General features: G+C 38.5%; 1 protein-coding gene across 1 annotated transcript in view; it reads right to left on the bottom strand.

Moving 5' to 3' along the window:
* The window catches only part of LOC122813855 (oocyte zinc finger protein XlCOF6-like), a 72,712-nt gene extending 54,895 nt beyond the window's left edge, over positions 1-17,817 (bottom strand). The window contains exon 1 of the mRNA XM_044086393.1: positions 17,360-17,817. The gene's annotated coding sequence lies outside the window, so the exon portion shown is untranslated. The remainder of the gene's footprint in view (positions 1-17,359) is intronic.
* Between the last annotated feature and the right edge of the window lie 542 nt (positions 17,818-18,359).

The raw sequence follows: 18,359 nt of genomic DNA, 5'->3' as shown, positions 1-18,359 counted from the left end.
GCATAGTAAGTACACTGCCTGGATGCAAGCCATGAAGAAATTTGGAGAACCTGAAAGAATAAGGTGAAGAGAAAACACTGTCCGGTTAGAATCATGTAGCTGTTCAACAAAAAACAGTTCAGACTTCTGCTTTGGTACAAGAAATGGCTCCCAGTAATTCAGAGGAAACAAATTAAGTATACTCAGAGGTGAATAAAACAAATGAAACATTGAAGGAGCATAGCAACCCAAATAACAAAAGGCTGGAAAAAAAAGAAGCTTAATCTATCTACTCAGATGAACTGATAAAACTGCAAAAATCAAAGGATTAAATGAAGACAAGGTTGGCCAAGTGCGAGACTTCTCAAGAAGATCTGTTTCAGTAAAAGGTAGAGATAGAAGACAAAGCACACAGAGAAAACTTGAGATTTTCTGCTGTACCAGGGAAACTGAAAGGAACAGGCTGTATTAATTTTATGAAAGCACAAATAAGCAACTGGACTGGTAGTCTACAGCAGGGTTTGTTAATTGAAAGGCCACATTAAGTGTATGCCCCAAACCTGGTTATGAGAAAGTAGCCAAGATCTGTATTAGTAAGGATGCAATCATACCAGCATAAAGAGTTGATCCTGAAAAGATTGTGGCAGAAGGGAAAACTATTAAACACTGGGGACAGGAGAATGTTTTTAGAAAACGCTTTATTCAGTCTACACCAAGCAGAAGATAAGCAACCTGCTATATCTAGCTATCTTCAGAATATTTTTTTCTGGAGGATCAAAAGCATTTTTGGATGCAGAACAGGCTAAGGAAGAAATAAAAGTGTGGTTCGAAATAAAGTGTAGGTGTAATTTTGCTCATTCTACTGAGTACAGTGTGATCAGTTGTGAAGGTCCATCCTTTTAGCTTCTTAGCCTTAAATTATCTTCAGTCTCCTCAGTTTCTACTTACAAAAAAAAAAACAAAAAAAAAAAATTATATATATATATATATATATATATATATATATATATATATATATATATATATATATATATATATACATATATATATATATATATTAGTGCCTCTTCCTACTTCATTTTGCTGCTTGCGCTTAGGTGTTCAGCTGCATTTAGTTTGCCGCATTTGATACTGCTTGTTGGTAGCCTGATTAAACTAATGACAGCTAAGTGGCATTAGGTTAAAAACTAAGACTAATGCCTTGTTTCAACACATTATGAATTATCCTGGCCACACTTTCAACTTTATGGCATTGGAGGTAGTGACTAAAGATGCAAGAATGGGTGATCTGTGTAATTTGACAGAGATAGCGGAGATTTGTTGGATCACAGATCTGCAGGCAGATAAACTACTGGGATTAAATAAAGTGTTCCCTTTAAGACCCTTACTAAAAGGGTGGAAACTGAAGAGGAAGATTTGCTTGGCTAAGCATCTGTTTTAAATCTGTTTAGTCAGAGTTTTTGATATGATCTGATGAAGGCATTTGCCGAAAGCGTTCATCTCACAGACTTTATTTTTTTTGAGTCTGTTCTGTTATTTATTTTAGTATTAAACAGTTTTACTTCTCCGTGGTGGACTAGCTTTGTTCGTCTTTGTTGCTACATTTTACTTTACTAAGCTGCCTTTAACTGTCTGTGGTGCATTTTACTTGTACTAATTAGGATAACAGTATGGTAAAAATAAGCTCAGTATGACTACTACATGAAAGTACAGAATAAAGACATTCCCAAGACATTTTTGTGACAGATTAAGTTCATATTAAAATTCAGAATTTAAGTTCAATAATGTGCCTTAACACTAAGCATGGAGCATTGCAATAAAATGCCTGAAATATAACTGCAGTAGCTCTATGTCTGCCCAAATAAGAAGGGTTTGTAACCCTGGGAACTACTTTCATAAAGTGGCATTAAAACCCATTATTCTTGCCACTCATTTGCCAACTAGCAAAGGGAAGTATTTTGATCAGCGACATCACAGCCTTTTTTTTCTGACATTGTTTCTCAAAAGCCTGAGCACATTTCAGAGTCTTGTATTCACTACATGTGCACTGTCAACATAGCTTCACTCCACCTGAGGTCTCTCTGCCTGGCATTTGTTCTTCGTCCAAGAGTAGAAATCATGATTTTGGAATTATACTAAAAAATATATATTCACATAAATTATGGGAATAAGGAATTGTGCATACTCAGGATCACAATTTTTCTCAAGCAACCTCTCTCATATAATTTACTTTATATGTCATCAATTTTCCCATTTCTGTTCCCACGCACAGAGCAAACAGTCAAATTTTATTAAACATGTTTTCTAGAATGTTGTCACCTGTACTTCAAACTGTTATTATATAACTATAAATATCATAGGCTTGTTTTCGGTTAGGGACGTGTACTCCTAGTTATTATTATTAGAATGCTTTTTATTGAAATTGGCTTTGTGGCTGTGTCCCTCTATGGTTCTATGCGCTTTCACAAGATAGTGGAAAAAATACTGATCTTCTCCTCGGTAAGGGACGCACTCACAAAGACGTGACAGAACCACAGAGGGACAAAGCGGGATGCGCACACACACACACACACACACACACACACACACACACACACACACACACACACACACACACAGACATTTCCTCCACACACAGACACACACACACAAACATTCTTACTCATTATGAATATTATACTGCATATAATAATTTAAGTTTACCAATTGAAGCACAAACTGTTGTAATAACTAATACGTCCATTTATTTTAAGCAGAAGCTACTAATACTCAGCATATGTGCTGGATAATGCCGGATAATAATGCCATAGTGGCTGGACATAATCTCACTTGGTTAGACTCCGAGTTTGGCACATTACAATTCTTATATGAAAGTGATAACTACACCGTTATATATCTTTTGATATGAAAATGTTAACAGACATGCTCTTAAGTCTATTGGTGTGAATTGTGATGGGTAAATATTTATTTACCATGAATGTCAACTTTGTGACTGAAGCATTTATACAAGTAGCATTAGCAACAGATTCAGCAATTGCTTGGGACAGTAACACCATTTATCTTTGCTTACTAACTGTGGTGCACTGTTTGCAGACCCCTTTCTGTGCAGATGCATATTTTCATTGACTCTCACTCTATCAGTGTTAAACAAAATTCCCACTTCTGTCACCCAAGGTTACGCACTAAATTTTGTACTTCTTAGTAAAAAAGTTTGTCCGGGTTATGTTTGATCCAACTCTTGACTTTTCAGTTTTGACTTCAGAACTGCTGTTTAAAGTGATGAAGTTAACAGAATCGAGCCAGCTAGATAACCATGAAGCTAAGACGCATGCAGCATTAACTGTATGGTAGTGTAGTACCCTTAAAATGCCCCATATCAATCCCCGCCCACTGACAGTCTATTGTGCTGCAGTGGTCAAGGAATCAAATTGTTGTATTTTTAACTTTTATATCTTTATTCGCCACTTGCAGATGTAGAATCAATGTGTTTAATGCTACACATTTAACATCAGCATTCTTGTTCGAAACACAGACTTCATCAGAACTAAAATTCCCATAATTCAAACTGTTCCTTTATAAATGCTGGTAAATAAATCAATTATCTAAAAGCATTTAACAAAGATTAATTAAACATTTCCATTACAGTAATGTATTATTATTATTATTGTTATTAATATTATTATTATTATAATGCCTTTTATTGAAATTGGCTTTGGTGGCTCTGTCCCACTTTCGTGAGACAGCAGAAAAAAGAACAGAGTTTCTCATCAGTGAGGGATACACCCACAAAGACTGAACCAGAAAGGGACAACACGGGATGTACTGAACTACGAGCGGCCTCAAACAGGAATGAACACACACACACACTCTCGCATCTCCCTACATCATTTCCTCCTCACACACACACAGTCACAATACAATACAAGACTGCTTCTGTTCAAAGACACTTTTAAAATATTCACTTGAGAAAATGACAGAATAAGTGAATGTGAATTGATATACAGTTTCTAAAGTAAAAGAAAAATCCACTGTGGTTCTGTCACACTCTCAAGAGACAGAGGAAAAAATGCAGAGCTTCTCGTCGGCAAGGGGCACATCCACAAAGACATGACAGAATCACAGAGGGACAAGAATGAGATGCACTGTACCATGAATGGCCTTACACACACACACACACACACACACACACACACACACACACACACACACACACACACACACACACACACACACACACACAGAGTCCCAAAAATACAACACTACAAGATTGCTTCTAATTAGGGATTCACTTGAGAAAAATGACAGAATAAGTGAGTGTGAATTAATATACATTTTCTAAAATAAAAGAAAGCTCCACTGTGATTCTGTCAAATTCCTTGCGAGACAGCGACAGTGGAAAGTACTTATCACTCGGACATTTTCCCCAAGATAATCTTGGAAATATTTTAGACATCTCCCTAATGTTTTGTCAGTTTTTGCATATTTGCCACATTACACTGTTTCTGCCAGTACTCTCTCACTCAACCACTAGTTGTGCAATGATTTAAACCACCTTAAACAATGATGTTTGTGTCAATACCTACTACTTTATTGACCATATCCAATTCATCTCTTGAGTTTAAGCCTTTTGAAAATTTTTGTCAATTTGAATATGTAGTGAAGGAGCCTACAAATGCCCTTCAAGAGTTGGTTACTAGGATTAGTTCCCAAACTTCTGCATCATGAATTAAGAAGGCTGTACATTTTTGACTTTACTGCTAATATCGTTATTGTAGAAGCAGTTAACAAGATGGATGACCAAATCAATATAATGCATAAATGGCTTCCTCGGTCATAACTTCAAATACTCTGTGTATTCCATGAATAATTATCTGAGAATACATTAAATCACAATATGGGAATTTAAAAAAAATGTGTGTTTTTGAGAGTGTTGGAAGTAAGTCAAAGTGGAACACTATTGAAGGCACCACAGCAGTAGTTTGAGAGGTGTTGGAGCCTGACAGGCAAAGATATTAATTAACAGAAGTCTCAAGCCATGCCTTAAAAACTAATAACAGCCCAGGGAGGTGGGCCACAGCTGTTTTCAGACTTGGGGACAGGGAACTCTTCAACTATTTAAAAGTAAGAAAAAAGCAAGTCTTGCAAGACCAAAAATAATAATGCCATGATCTTAAGAAGAATATACATCAGACAAGTAGTCAATACATTGCTCAGAACATGGGAAAAATATACTGGTAAGAGAAGAACCAGTAAATAAACATGCCATGGAGTTCTGTACCAGCCAGAATCACCACATCAGAAGTCCTCATGTAACGGGCAATGCAAAAATCAAAATGTGAGAAGACCAATGCATGAACTACCAAAGAAAGGTCCTCAGTAGACGTCAGGTGCTTCATCAGGATGATGTTCCACAGAAGATAACAGGACCTGATGATGGCTGAACTGGTCCCAAACTACAAGATTTCAGTAGACACAAACTATAACTTTCTATACCCACAAATAATATAAAACAGCAATGGAGGAGTAATAGAATCATGTAATCTGGTATAAGCAGTAAAGGCCTCAATCTGGAAAATGTCACATTCCAAATGGTTTTGGGTAAACATCTGTTGGGACAACATTCCTTGTCCTTGACAAATTTAAATCTGCCACAAAAGAATATCTGAAATCCCAATGGACTTACCACTGTACTTCTCCACCATAATCTGGCTACCTATCCTAGGACAACCCACTATCCTGTCTTCTACTGGAAATTCCTGAGCTATGATATCTCTAAACTGTCTGTCTTCTAAACGGATACTTTGGCCACACTCTCTTTACTGCCTTTGTCTTTTATCAACTATTGAAATCCTAGAAGTTTGTTTCATATTGTACAAAACTACGACTGTACCTTATTACCAATAATGTATTTTTCTGTACATATCATAAATGCAGTTCTTCTGTATATAACACAAAAGTATTATACTTATAACTGTCAGTTCTTGCATCAAAATTAATATGTGTTTGGAGCTTTTCTCCTTGGGTCTCCGCTGAAAAAGGGTATCAACTCAGATGGACTAACCCAGTCAACAAATGTAAAACAAATGTAAAATAAATAAATAAAAAAAATTCCAAAGGTCCACCAGGTAACTCACATTCACCATATGCTGTTGAAGGAGTTATGGTGGAGTAATATCGGCACAGCAAGAACAGAGACAGCCTCTCCCTCCAAAGAGAATGCCCAAAGGCAGCATGGGAAGAATTAATACAGGAGCCAGGATAAAGCCCTGACAATACCCCACATGTCCCATGTGTGTTCGATTAACAGCACAGGCATCTAAGGAACCCAGTAGGAGGGGACAAGCCTGAACATCTGACATCTAGCTTGTCCTCCACCACTGGACACTTAAGGCAAATTATTAGGTATATTAAATCACACCATGTCCAAAAGGGAACTGTCAACCAGAGCACAAAAGAAGTGCTGTCTTCACATGACATACAAAGTTTACTTTGGGACAAAATCAGCACATTGACACAGTTCAGTACATGAAGGATCATTATCTGATGTGTACTGATTCCTGCTCAGACTTATATAAGGATAATGATCACCAGGTTCTTTCCAAGCATAGCCATGCAGCCCAACCTAGTTTTGTCCCAGAGTTCCTTGGACACCTACATGGTGGAGTACATTAAAAAATATGTAAATAAGGTTACAGGGGAGGGGGTATGTTAGTTGGGAATTCATTTATTCCAATGTTCAAGGTTTCTTTTGAATAAGGTCAGCAATGAATTCTGCATCATGTAGATGGGGAGCTTATTCCATAGTGCAGGGATCCTTTTGAGACGCATATCAGTCTCTCCAGAATGTTCTATTTCTGTTGCAGGTAAAAGTTCAGATCCATGGATCAAGTGTTTCTGGTGATGTTTGTTGTCTGGATGTACAAAAGATCCTTCAGATCTGGATCTGAGGATGTCTTATATGCTAGGCATAGACTGCCTCTCAGTAACATGCAGGAGACTGAGCACAGAGATAGGGCCTTAAGGCAATCTATGTATGATGGGGCATTCACACACTGGATTCTTCTGGTGAGGAACCTTTGGCATTCCAACTGTTGCAAGTGCCTAATAATTCAAAGGGGGCACTATACTCTATGATGGGTCTGATAAGGGCTGGGTAGAGTTGTAGTATAACTTCTTTGGACCTGGATGCAACAGCCTTGCATATGAGTTGGACAACATATAATTATTTTCTTACTATCTTGGCTGCATGTTGGTTAAAGCCAAGATTACTGTTTACATACATTTCCAGATCCCTAGCTATCAGGTCAAACTATTAGGAGTGTTTCATTGATGGAATAATTTGCTTGAGAGCACAATTTACCAAAAGGCACTATAATTCATTTCTTTGCATTGAGTTTTAATCCGTTGCTTGGCACAAGTCATGTGTTTGTGTTAGACCCACTTGTAGGACATTGGTGTTGTGGGGGGAACCTATGACAGCATCTAATTTACAGTCATCTGTGAACATGACAAGCAAGGGGCCTTTGACATTAGCCTTGCACTCTAAGAAGTAGATGCCAAACAGGAGTTGGTCCAACACAGAGCGGAGTACTCCAGAGGTTACCAGTCTTCTAGTGGAGGTGGTCACACTTATCCTGACTTCTTAGGTCTTATCTCTGAGCCAGTCTATAATCCATCTTGTTATACATGGATTTATGCCTAACTCAGAGGTTGTCAACAATATACGAGTGGGGTATTGTATTGAATGTCTTGGCCAGGTCAAGGTAGCCGGTAGACACAGTTTTCCCCACATCCATAGCCTTGGCAACCCTCTTGAAAACATCTACCAGATTGAGTAGGCAAGACCTTCCCTTAAACTAAATTGGGATAGGTCCAGGGTCTGTAGGTTACCAATGTCCTTGTTGATCATTCTAATGATAATTTGTTCCATGGCTTTGCATATTAGACTTGTCAGACTAATAGGTCTGTAGTTCCTTGGGTCAGTTGATGGACCACCCTAATGAAGATGAATGACCATTGTGGCCCACCATTTATCTGACATGTAACCTGTTTTGAGACTGTAGTTGAAGAGTGCCTCAAATGGTCATGCTAGGTTGTGTTTTAGGCTATTTAGGATGCCACCAGGGATATTGCCATGGCCCATTGAATAAGTGTTTTTGGCCTTAGTGAGTGCCACCAGGACCTGCTCCCTTTTGATAGTTGGTGGGGGTATGCTACAAAGGATTTCACAATAAGTAGAGGGGGATGAAGTTCATAGGACAATGCTAGGCTACTGACCCAGAGGCCCTTATAAGCCTAGCCAAGAATTTCAGCGATGTTCCTACAAAGTCAGCACCTGTTTTCCCTGTCCAGGAGGGACACAGGTGGAATCACAGGGATATATTTTCTGTTTGTCATCCAGTCATCCAGGTTCCTCTTAAAAGAGGGATAGTGAGGTACTCTGCTTGACATGGAGAGGAAGTCTATTCCACAGATAGGGGAGTCACTGGGACACAAATCTATCCCACCAACAAGTTCTATTAGTGTCACAGACCAGGTTGAGACCTTGCGTGTGGGTTGCGCAAGTGGTGTTTGGCTTACAGATATGCAGCAACTCCATCAAGGCTGAGTCTGAAACGGCCTTGTATGCCAGACACAGGTCAGCTCTGAGCAGTCTGTACGAGACCGAGTAGAGGGACAGGGCTTTTAGACTATCTGTATAGGATAGGTGTTTGAGACCCTGGATTTTCTTGGTCAGGAACCTCTGTGGTCTCTCCAACCACTGCATATGCTTGGCAAAGTACATGCCGAAGGGACATTGTACTCGATAATAGGTCTGATAAGGGAGGAGTACAGGGACGTGTGACCTCCTTCTTCCTGGAATCTATGTCACCCTGGTCAGTGTAGGTTGTGCCATTTAGCACCAGTTCTGCATTAAACCTCTCAGTTTCTTGTTTAGTTGAATCAGAGAGCTCTTATCTCTATGAGAGTTGCTTTTTCTGATTTTGGCCATGACTTTTTTCCTTTTGTTATATACCCTTTTAAGGTAAGGATTCTACCAGTGGTGTTTGTTTTTGGTGTTAGATCTGGGCTTACCTTTGGTAGTAAGGTAGACTCAGTACAGCCATTTACAAGTTTGTACAGGGTTTTTAATAATTCTGGGCTTACTTTTGGTAGTAAGGTAGACTCAGTACAGCCATTTACATGTTTGTACAGGGTTTTTAATAATTCTGGTGTGTAGGGGAGCCATGAATTTTGACAAACTGTCACTTATTGGGCTGCAGTTTGCATTAGAGTAGTTCCTAATTCTTACATGTTTAGTTGAGTTTTCTGGGTTGATTTTTATTATGAGGGAAGACAGCTTTGTGGTCAAACCTAAACAATGAAGACATGAAATGGGAGGGGGTCACTGCTCTCCCATCTTGGGAGTACTAGGTTCAGTATGTTTGATCCTCTGGATGGAGTGCACATTAGGTTCAGGGTGTTTGTGCTGATAAAGTCCAGAAAACTTTCATCTTGTGAGTTAAAGACAGTATGCATTTCCTAATCTACATAGGGATAGTTAAACGTATCCCAAGAATAGGGCATTTGGTTGGATGTTGAGTTCCTGTAGTAAATCTTGGTAAAAGTTGTGAGCTTCACAGGTCATAGAGGGTGACCTGTAGCTGACCAGGACATGGTAAGAAACCATGTCCATGGAGACTTGGCTGGGGATGAATTCCAGTGCTTCATCCTGTTTAACCAACATGGAGGTTTATTTGTTACTAACATAGATCAAGGCACCTCCATCTTTAGCCCCTGTCTACGCAGTCATTGGTCTAGATGCATGGAAGGCACTGTAGCCTTCCACTGTTGGAGTACTTTTCATCCAATCATTTTCCAATTGCCTGTTTGTTTTTTCACAGTGTGATGGGGAAACTGGGACTTATTTTAGCAGCCAAAATAGCAAGGTTTTGAAACTTGTTCTTGACAGGGGACAGGAGATGTAGAATGCACATATACATACTCACGCATGTAATAGTTTGATATTTCAAGATTCATTAGTGCGAGGTCTGGAATACTGAGACTGAACGACCAAAAATTCATATTTACATATAGTAAGCCCAAGACTGTCATTTCTTGGAATGTTCATTTTTTCCAAATGTATGGTGATGTCCAAGTTTGTATATATACATTTGGGAACTTGGGGGATTTGCCTCCCATATCAGAGCTGCAGGGGGCTTCCTCCCTGTAAAAAATGGCTTTAAAAGATAACATCTGCATTCAATATTTGCTGTCCTGTATTTTTTTCCCTGAAATTCCAAGTTCACAGTTACAAATCCTGGAATTACATTAGGTAGTCCTCACACAGAGCATACACACATATAGGTATTTTGGAAAATTGTATATAGTGCATATTTGTGGGATGTATGAAGAAACTAGGTTACAAGAAAAAATATGAACATAGGTTACAGCATATGAACTCCACACAGAAAGCACTCCAGACAAGAATCAAACTACAAAGTTTTACTTACTATAAGCTGGCAATGCTATTCAGTGTGCCACCAGAGTTATCTGAACCAAAACCAGAGAGTCAGTGTGCCACCAGAGTTACCTGAACCAAAACAAGAGAGCCAGTGTGCTACCAGAGTTACATGAACCAAAATCAGAGAGCCAGTGTGCCACCAGGGTTACCTGAACCAAAACAAGAGAGCCACTGTGCCAGCAGAGTTACCTGAACCAAACCCAGAGAGCCACTGTGCCAGCAGAGTTACCTGAACCAAACCCAGAGAGCCACTGTGCCAGCAGAGTTACCTGAACCAAACCCAGAGAGCCACTGTGCCAGCAGAGTTACCTGAACCAAACCCAGAGAGCCACTGTGCCAGCAGAGTTACCTGAACCAAACCCAGAGAGCCACTGTGCCAGCAGAGTTACCTGAACCAAACCCAGTGAGCCACTGTGCCAGCAGAGTTACTTGAACCAAAACCAGAGAGCCACTGTGCCAGCAGAGTTAATTGAACCAAAACCAGAGAGCCACTGTGCCAGCAGAGTTACTTGAACTAAAACCAGGCAACCACTGTGCCACCAGAGTTACTTGAACCAAAACAGAGAGCCACTGTGCCACCAGAGTTACTTGAACCAAAAACCAGTGCCACTGTGCCACCAGAGTTACCTGAATTAAAAACCAGTGCCACTGTGCCAGGGTTACCTGAACCAAAGCCTGTGCCACTATGCCATCAGAGTTACCTGAACCAAAACCAGTGTTACTGTGCCACCAAAGTTACCTGAAGTCATAAACTGGAAGTTACTAGAAATGCCAGTGTAACACATACCCTTAGGTGAATACTATTACGTTATGGTATACCTAACATAGCTGCTAAGAACAATGGAGCTCAGTCCTGACAGTTATGTGCGACTAATCTCAAATATATGAGACACATTACAAAGTCAGGAGGTCCAAAGTCAGACTGGGGGAAAATAAATTCCCAAGTAAATATGGAAAGAAATAGATCTCAGTTTTTATGTGTCGGATGAACCATAGCTTTGTACAGTACTTTGCATGTCAGGAAATTATCCTCTAGGATCTCAGGGACCTAGCATGAGCAAAATGGAATAAAAAAACAGTAGTAATGACAAAAGATTGATTCTGAATCACTTAATATCGATGCTAGAATTAAAGCAAATTAAGCAAAAGTCAGCTGTTATAGGAACCTACAAACTCAATTTACTAGGTCACTGAAAACAAAACTGTGACAAACTAATAAAAACATAAATTTCAATAAAGTTTCTAAACAGTTCCAATACAAAAATACTGAGCACAGATATGATGCACGATATTGAAATAATGCATCCTTGCTTCTTCTGCCTACATCATTAATGTTCAACAATACACCACCAGCAACACCCATACTACAATTATATACACTGCTCTGTCAAAACAAAGTGCTCCATCCTAATCTATTACACATTTGTAGCTCAATACTATACAGTCCAATCCTTTTAACTGAACTTATCTCATCAATCTTTAAACTCACCACAATGAAGTCACTACCCAAAGTACCTCACCTTACTACTGCTTCAGACTGCTGGCCAAAAGAGGTTTTCTCACTAGCCAAAATATAATTAACATGTTTACAATCAGACTCTAAATGCATTCAACAATATGATATACTGAAAGACAACTTCTTTTCTAATCACATACTAACAAACATGGAAAAAGTAATGTTTACGGGCGTAACACTGAGGTCTTAAGTATGCATTCCAGACAGTTGCTTATTCCTTCTATTGCAACAAGCTAACTGGATTTTCTGGAAAAAGGTGATTGAACTGTTTGCTAACTATCTATATTGCTACACCTTTATGCCGCTTGGTTCAAATACTTTCACAAATTCTGGCACCTTTGCAAAAGGCGTACCCCAAGGAATGGTGATCAGACTAGTTTTCTCTCTCTTTATTAAGGGATCCGCCCACATCTTATGCACGTGTTATATAGATGATATTTTATTTAAAACATCTCAAATAGCAAGTACTGAATTGCAACATGACTTTGCCTCAATATGTTGTTGAGTCTTAAGGCTTTTCCCGGTTAGGGGTCGCCACAGCGGAACTCCGGTCCACTAATGATTGGTAGTTGATTTTTACGTGCAGAGTTACCAGCCCTGATGCACAACCTTCAACGAAGGCGCACCCATTCACGCATGTCTCCATGCATAAGACGATCTAGCTGAGAATTGAACCAGACAGCGTCTTACTGTGAGGCGACAACGCTACCGCAGCACTACCAGACTTTGCCTCAATATAGAGCTAGCTAATTGAAAACAAGCTGGTGTAATTACTCAAAAGTTTTCAGTTATGTGGCTTGGCACAAATAAAACATAGCCTTACTATAGACCCCAGAAGTACTGCTCTACCTTATGTCACAAGTCAAAAATAGCACAGCATTACACCTAAATGTTTGAAACACTGTCAAGCAAAGTTTTGAATCACCTGAAAGTCTCATAAAGTGTCTCACGTGCTCCCTTTTGAGGCTAGAAAAAAGACACTACTATTAATGTCCTCTTCGCAGACTAGAAGAAACGCATCCCATCATAGCCCTTTTTTGAGAGCAAAACCAGATTGCTAAACTACTGAAAAGAAAATTCTCTGGTTAAATCAACCTTTCAAAGCTCTCTAATCATAAAATCATAATTATATAATTATAAAACCATAAATTAGGCCGAATGGCTACCAGTTTCTGCCAGAGCAACATTTTTGCTTAATATACTAACAGTCAAACTATTGAATGGTGGCTGTTGGCATTCTTTAAAGACTACACTTACGGTACACCACTCAAGCTATGACCTTAACAGTCAAAAACAACACTCATTTAGCAAGACTTAAATTTACATTGGCCTGCACTGAAACAGTATTCTCTAAAATTGCACCATCATCACATAACAGGAAGCCAGAATGAACTAAAGCCACAAAGTAATCCAGTAAGTTTTAGAAAAAAGACAAATGCAAGAAAGTACTATATAACTTGCACTGTCTAGACAAGGTATTGTTGGTTCACTCATAATTACACATTTTATTACACCTTTGACAATAGGAGGTACTGCCAGCCATATCAGGAGAATTAGGCCAGTGGATGTATAACATATGCCAGCATAACCAGCTGGAATTTTGTAAATAATTAGTATATCAAACTGATTTGTACAGATGTTTGTGCTGAGAATGTTATTTGTGAGGTTTGCTTGTATTAAAACGTATCAACAGCGTGCCCTGCTGGAAGGAAAAGAAATGTACATGTATTATTGTAGCTGTTTAAAAGTATACATTGTAACAGCATATACTGGAAGTGAAGATGTTAATTTTAATCCACCTGACTTTGCAAAACATTCTTGAAGTTAAATTACTTTATGGGTTAAGCCATAAAATTGTTATTGCACAGTTTTGAATGGAGCCAGAGACGCAGTGTCTGTGCTAAAGAATAATTTGCATCTCTTGTAGTAAGATTAAAATGGTTTTATGGTCTTATGACTTCATGACTTCCATCAGCTGCAACACATCTAAACAAGGCTCTATCTGTGAGTATCGCAGTATACAGGTGCTAATCCATGGCAGCTTCTAGTGATGGGAATACATTTTTGAGAATTCATCTACTGTATATTTTAAATGTTCACTTGTCAATAATTGTCATTTAAACAATTTCTGCCATGTGGCTAGGTCATAGCTGAAAATGGTGCTGTGAGAAATTCATTTACTCAGTTAGCAAATTTAAAAAACTTCACTCATCAAGAACTGAACAAGTTTGAGAAGAACGGGAATTCTAGTCCTCATTACCTGCTGAAAAATTGGCAGGTACAACAATACAAATGATCAAAAACCTGTGAAAAATTGGATAATGCACAAGCAGCATAGAAGAACTCCACTTCACGGAGTCAGTTTGTTTCTGGCACAATTACTGAGATGTAGGGAATTGAAAAGAATTAAAGTACAGCTTTATTATTTCAATCAATCAAACAATCAAGGCAGTGTACTGCAGTTACTGGGAAAGAATGAGGGTAAACAAAAATCTTACGATGTCCAGAATGCTAAATGTCCTTCAATTTTGAAGCCAAAAGGCATAAGTATTCAAATGTCAAAACATGTATAGTATGGGCAGCATTTGTAACTGCTAAAGCAGTTGAGACAAAATCCTTTTACATAGGCTCAGCAAAACAGGTGCATAGAGAGAATTGTAAAACTGTAACTGTACAATTGTAAAAATTGTTAAACTGGCTTGAAATACACAGCTACCTAACATACCCACAACTAACTATAGGACACAAACTCATTCGTCATCCAGAAAAATGCCCTGCACTGCAAAACGTATTAGCGCCCTACTGTCCAGAAATGGACCTCCAGTCTAGTAACAAATCATTTACAAATAAGTCAGATAATGTAAGTTCTCTACTTCCAATACATTGCCAAACTCTGGCATAATATCCCCACACAAATATAACTCTCTGACAAACTCAATAGTTTTACACCACTGCTTAAACAACATCTTAACCAATCTTGGTCCTGCACATGCTCATCATAAGGTTAAGACTTTGCATTTGTCATACAATACTCTCCATCTCTCACTGAAATGACAACATTTTTATATATAACTGCTGCCTGTACAGTCCAGTAAGTTGCACGTGGGCTTTATCTTTAGTAACTTCCACCTCTGTAAAATCTTAGAGTGTATAAATGTAACTACTGTTTGGGTATAAATGTAAACAGAAATGCAGCTACTCTGCGTTTAACTGGAACTTAGTATAATGTAATGTAAGCAAATGGAGCTTTTCTCCCTGAGCCTCCACTGAAAATGGGTATTACCCAGTCAGACTTTCCCGGTAAACAAAGGAAAATAAATAAATAAATCTCACTATAGGACAGACAAAGAGGAACTCTAGGACATCACTCCATGGAATATAAACTGACATTTTTAAGTGTTATTGCTTTCTCAGAGAATAGCTGCGGTGGTGGTGCTGCGGTAGCGTTGTCGCCTCACAGTTAAACGTTGCCTGTTCGATTCTCAGTTAGAGTGTCTTCTGTGTGTCGAAATGCGTGAATGGGTGTTCCTTTATTGAAGGTTGTGCGTTAGGCCTGGCAAGCCAGCACGTAAAAATCTACTGCCAATCATTAGCGGACCGGAGTTCCACTGTGGCGACCCCTAACCGGGAAAAGCCGAAAGACACAATTGCTTTCTCAGATAATGACTTGTGCAGTTGTTACAAATATTCAACAATAGCCAGAAAAGAAGACTACAAAGAGGATGCAAAATACAGAACAGGGGAGTTCAATTAGAAGATTGTTCAAGGAATCACGTACAGCAATATTATAACCATTACCTACAGCAATGCTGATAGTACTTGAGATACAAACCATTCAACAAGAAGCTGCAGAGATACCATGACTAAGCATGGTGTAAAAAGGACTGAGAAATAACTGATTTATGAATTGTGCTCAAATCCTAGTTGTGATATGTAGATATATAACATGGTAGAACAGTATAAAAGCAGCACTTAAGAAAACTGTGTATAGCATCATAACCGGATTCATGTCACTGCATCAAAACTGTTAAAAACACACACAAACAGACACACACACACACACACACACACACACACACTTCCTTATTTAAACATACAGACTCGATCTTACTACAATGAGGAAAGAGCAAGGATCACCTATACTAAAACTAACAAACAACAAAAATAAACAATGAACTGAACTACAGTTTAAAAACAGTACAGTCACTAAAAAAATCTAACTCAGTTGCACAAACAAAAATTCCTACATTAAAATGACCAACAACATATGTGTAAGATCCCTACATAAGCTACTTCATCGTATTTATTTCAGTACTCATACTGCAGTATTTCATTTTAAAGAAAGGGTGTACAAGACATTGTGCTAAATGTCTCTAACAATGGGAGTTACCTATAAACGATGCATGCCGTGTAACTGCCACATATAAAGCACTTGAACTAAGGATCTTGAAATCATGCACATCTGTTACCTTTTTATTTTAGGCAGTTCCTGAAGTATTTCAGTAGAAGAACATTACAACATTCATATTTATGACTACCTTGGTATCACAGGTACATATATGGCCTTCTAAGAGGTCATATGAATGTAGATCACTACCTTGTTATAAAAACCGTAATTAGTGAAAACACACCATTCAAGGAAATGATTAACAGTCCTTCTGCAACACCCCAGCAACACATTTATTATGCAAATCTACAAAGAAACCCATTTAAAGTAATAAAGAAAACTCATTATTATTCATCCTTGATGATAAAAGAGTTAAAGTTCTGCAGAAAGTAAGCCTGGTTTGTTTGTGAAGCATGTTTTACTTCCCAACCCCCATCCATCAAGACCAAAGCAAAACCACAAATCTAAAACCGTATTCCCTTGATGGCCGTTATCCAAATGTTTAGCTTCAATGTACCATCAAACTATTTCACCTGACATGCACTGTACTGCTTTGTTTCTGACATGACTTTTCAGTTCTAAATAAATCCAGGCTAACTTGGGATATGTGTATGCAGTGATGTTTGCCATCTACACGGCCCCTGACTTTTTCCTAGTTTCCATCTATGAGCCCACAGACAGCTGCAGATACTGTGCTTAAAACTTTCACTCTGTAGTCAGTACTACTCAGGTCATGAGAGTTTTCCCCCCTTCATTTGACAGAGCATGACTACATAGCTCACAGCAGTAACAACCCACAATGCTAATACTTACAGTTTCTAACTAAAAACTGGCTCTGTCAGTTATTACCTATTACTACAAAATAGCTAAGCACTACGCACTTCCAGGGTTAAAACATTTAGAAACAAAAAAAAAAAAGTTATGTCAGACACATTCGTATAGGGAATGTTAATTTTCAGGCACTCTACCTTACCTTATATGTGCTGACTGACTCATGCAGAAAAACAGTACAGTGGCTGGAATGCCTGAGAAAACACAGGGCACAGACAAAGGCCTCAAGGCAGAATAAATCCAGTCTGTGTCGGTGCTGTCCACTGCAATGTGCACTCCTATTTGTAGCACAGCTCTGCTTTCTCCCAACAGCCTGATCCCTGCCTTGTGTGCCTCAGCTTCAGTCTCCAGCAGCTTCCATCCATAAGAGCTACAAGCCAGTTCACCGTGTATTACTTGGTAGGAAGTTCCTGCCTACAGTCAGGACAGGAAGGTGGTGCTTTGTACTGCGTCCTGTTAACACAAGGCTGCAGAAACTAAGCCCATAGTCTAGAATCAGTAAGGTTTCATGCAAACTGAGAAAAATGAACAAATACATACAATTCCTAGCCTCACAAAGATGCATACTGTGCAACTAACCTTTCTTCTTGCTTGCTTTTTTTTTCTTACTTTCATTTTTTTCAAACCACAGGAAGTAGAATATGTGTAGAGACCAGATCACCTCCTTTTAAAGGGACAGCATGTATTTATTTATTGGCATTTGTTAACCGGGTTAGTCCATCTGGGCTAGTAGCCCATTTTCAGTGGAGACAAGCTCCAGATACAAAAGCAGTTTACAGTATAATAAAAATTCACACTCCAAGATAGTACAATTACCAATACAGCAGCATGAAAAAATATCTGTCTTAAGCTTCCACTTGTCTCTTTAAATTGCAGTTTTATTTAAGGTATTCCACTTTTCAAATTCTTAGCAAATTCCATTTGGAAATAAATATTAAAAAAGTATTTTTAAGAAACTAGACTTTATTGTATATATGTACATAAGTTTTTAGTAGAGTAGAATGCTATCATATTATAGGTTGATGTTATGCATATATTATAGCTCACAGTAGTAAAGTTGGTATAATAAATATGCCATATGGAAAAACTTTTAGACAAACTTATAATTTAATTATATCAGTGTGATAATACTATGGTTTTCT

The sequence above is a fragment of the Protopterus annectens genome, chromosome 10.part0 (genome assembly GCF_019279795.1).
Source record: "Protopterus annectens isolate FY-2018-M chromosome 10.part0, PAN1.0, whole genome shotgun sequence".
Lineage (NCBI taxonomy): Eukaryota > Metazoa > Chordata > Ceratodontiformes > Protopteridae > Protopterus > Protopterus annectens.
This window is presented reverse-complemented; position numbering and strand designations above follow the sequence as displayed.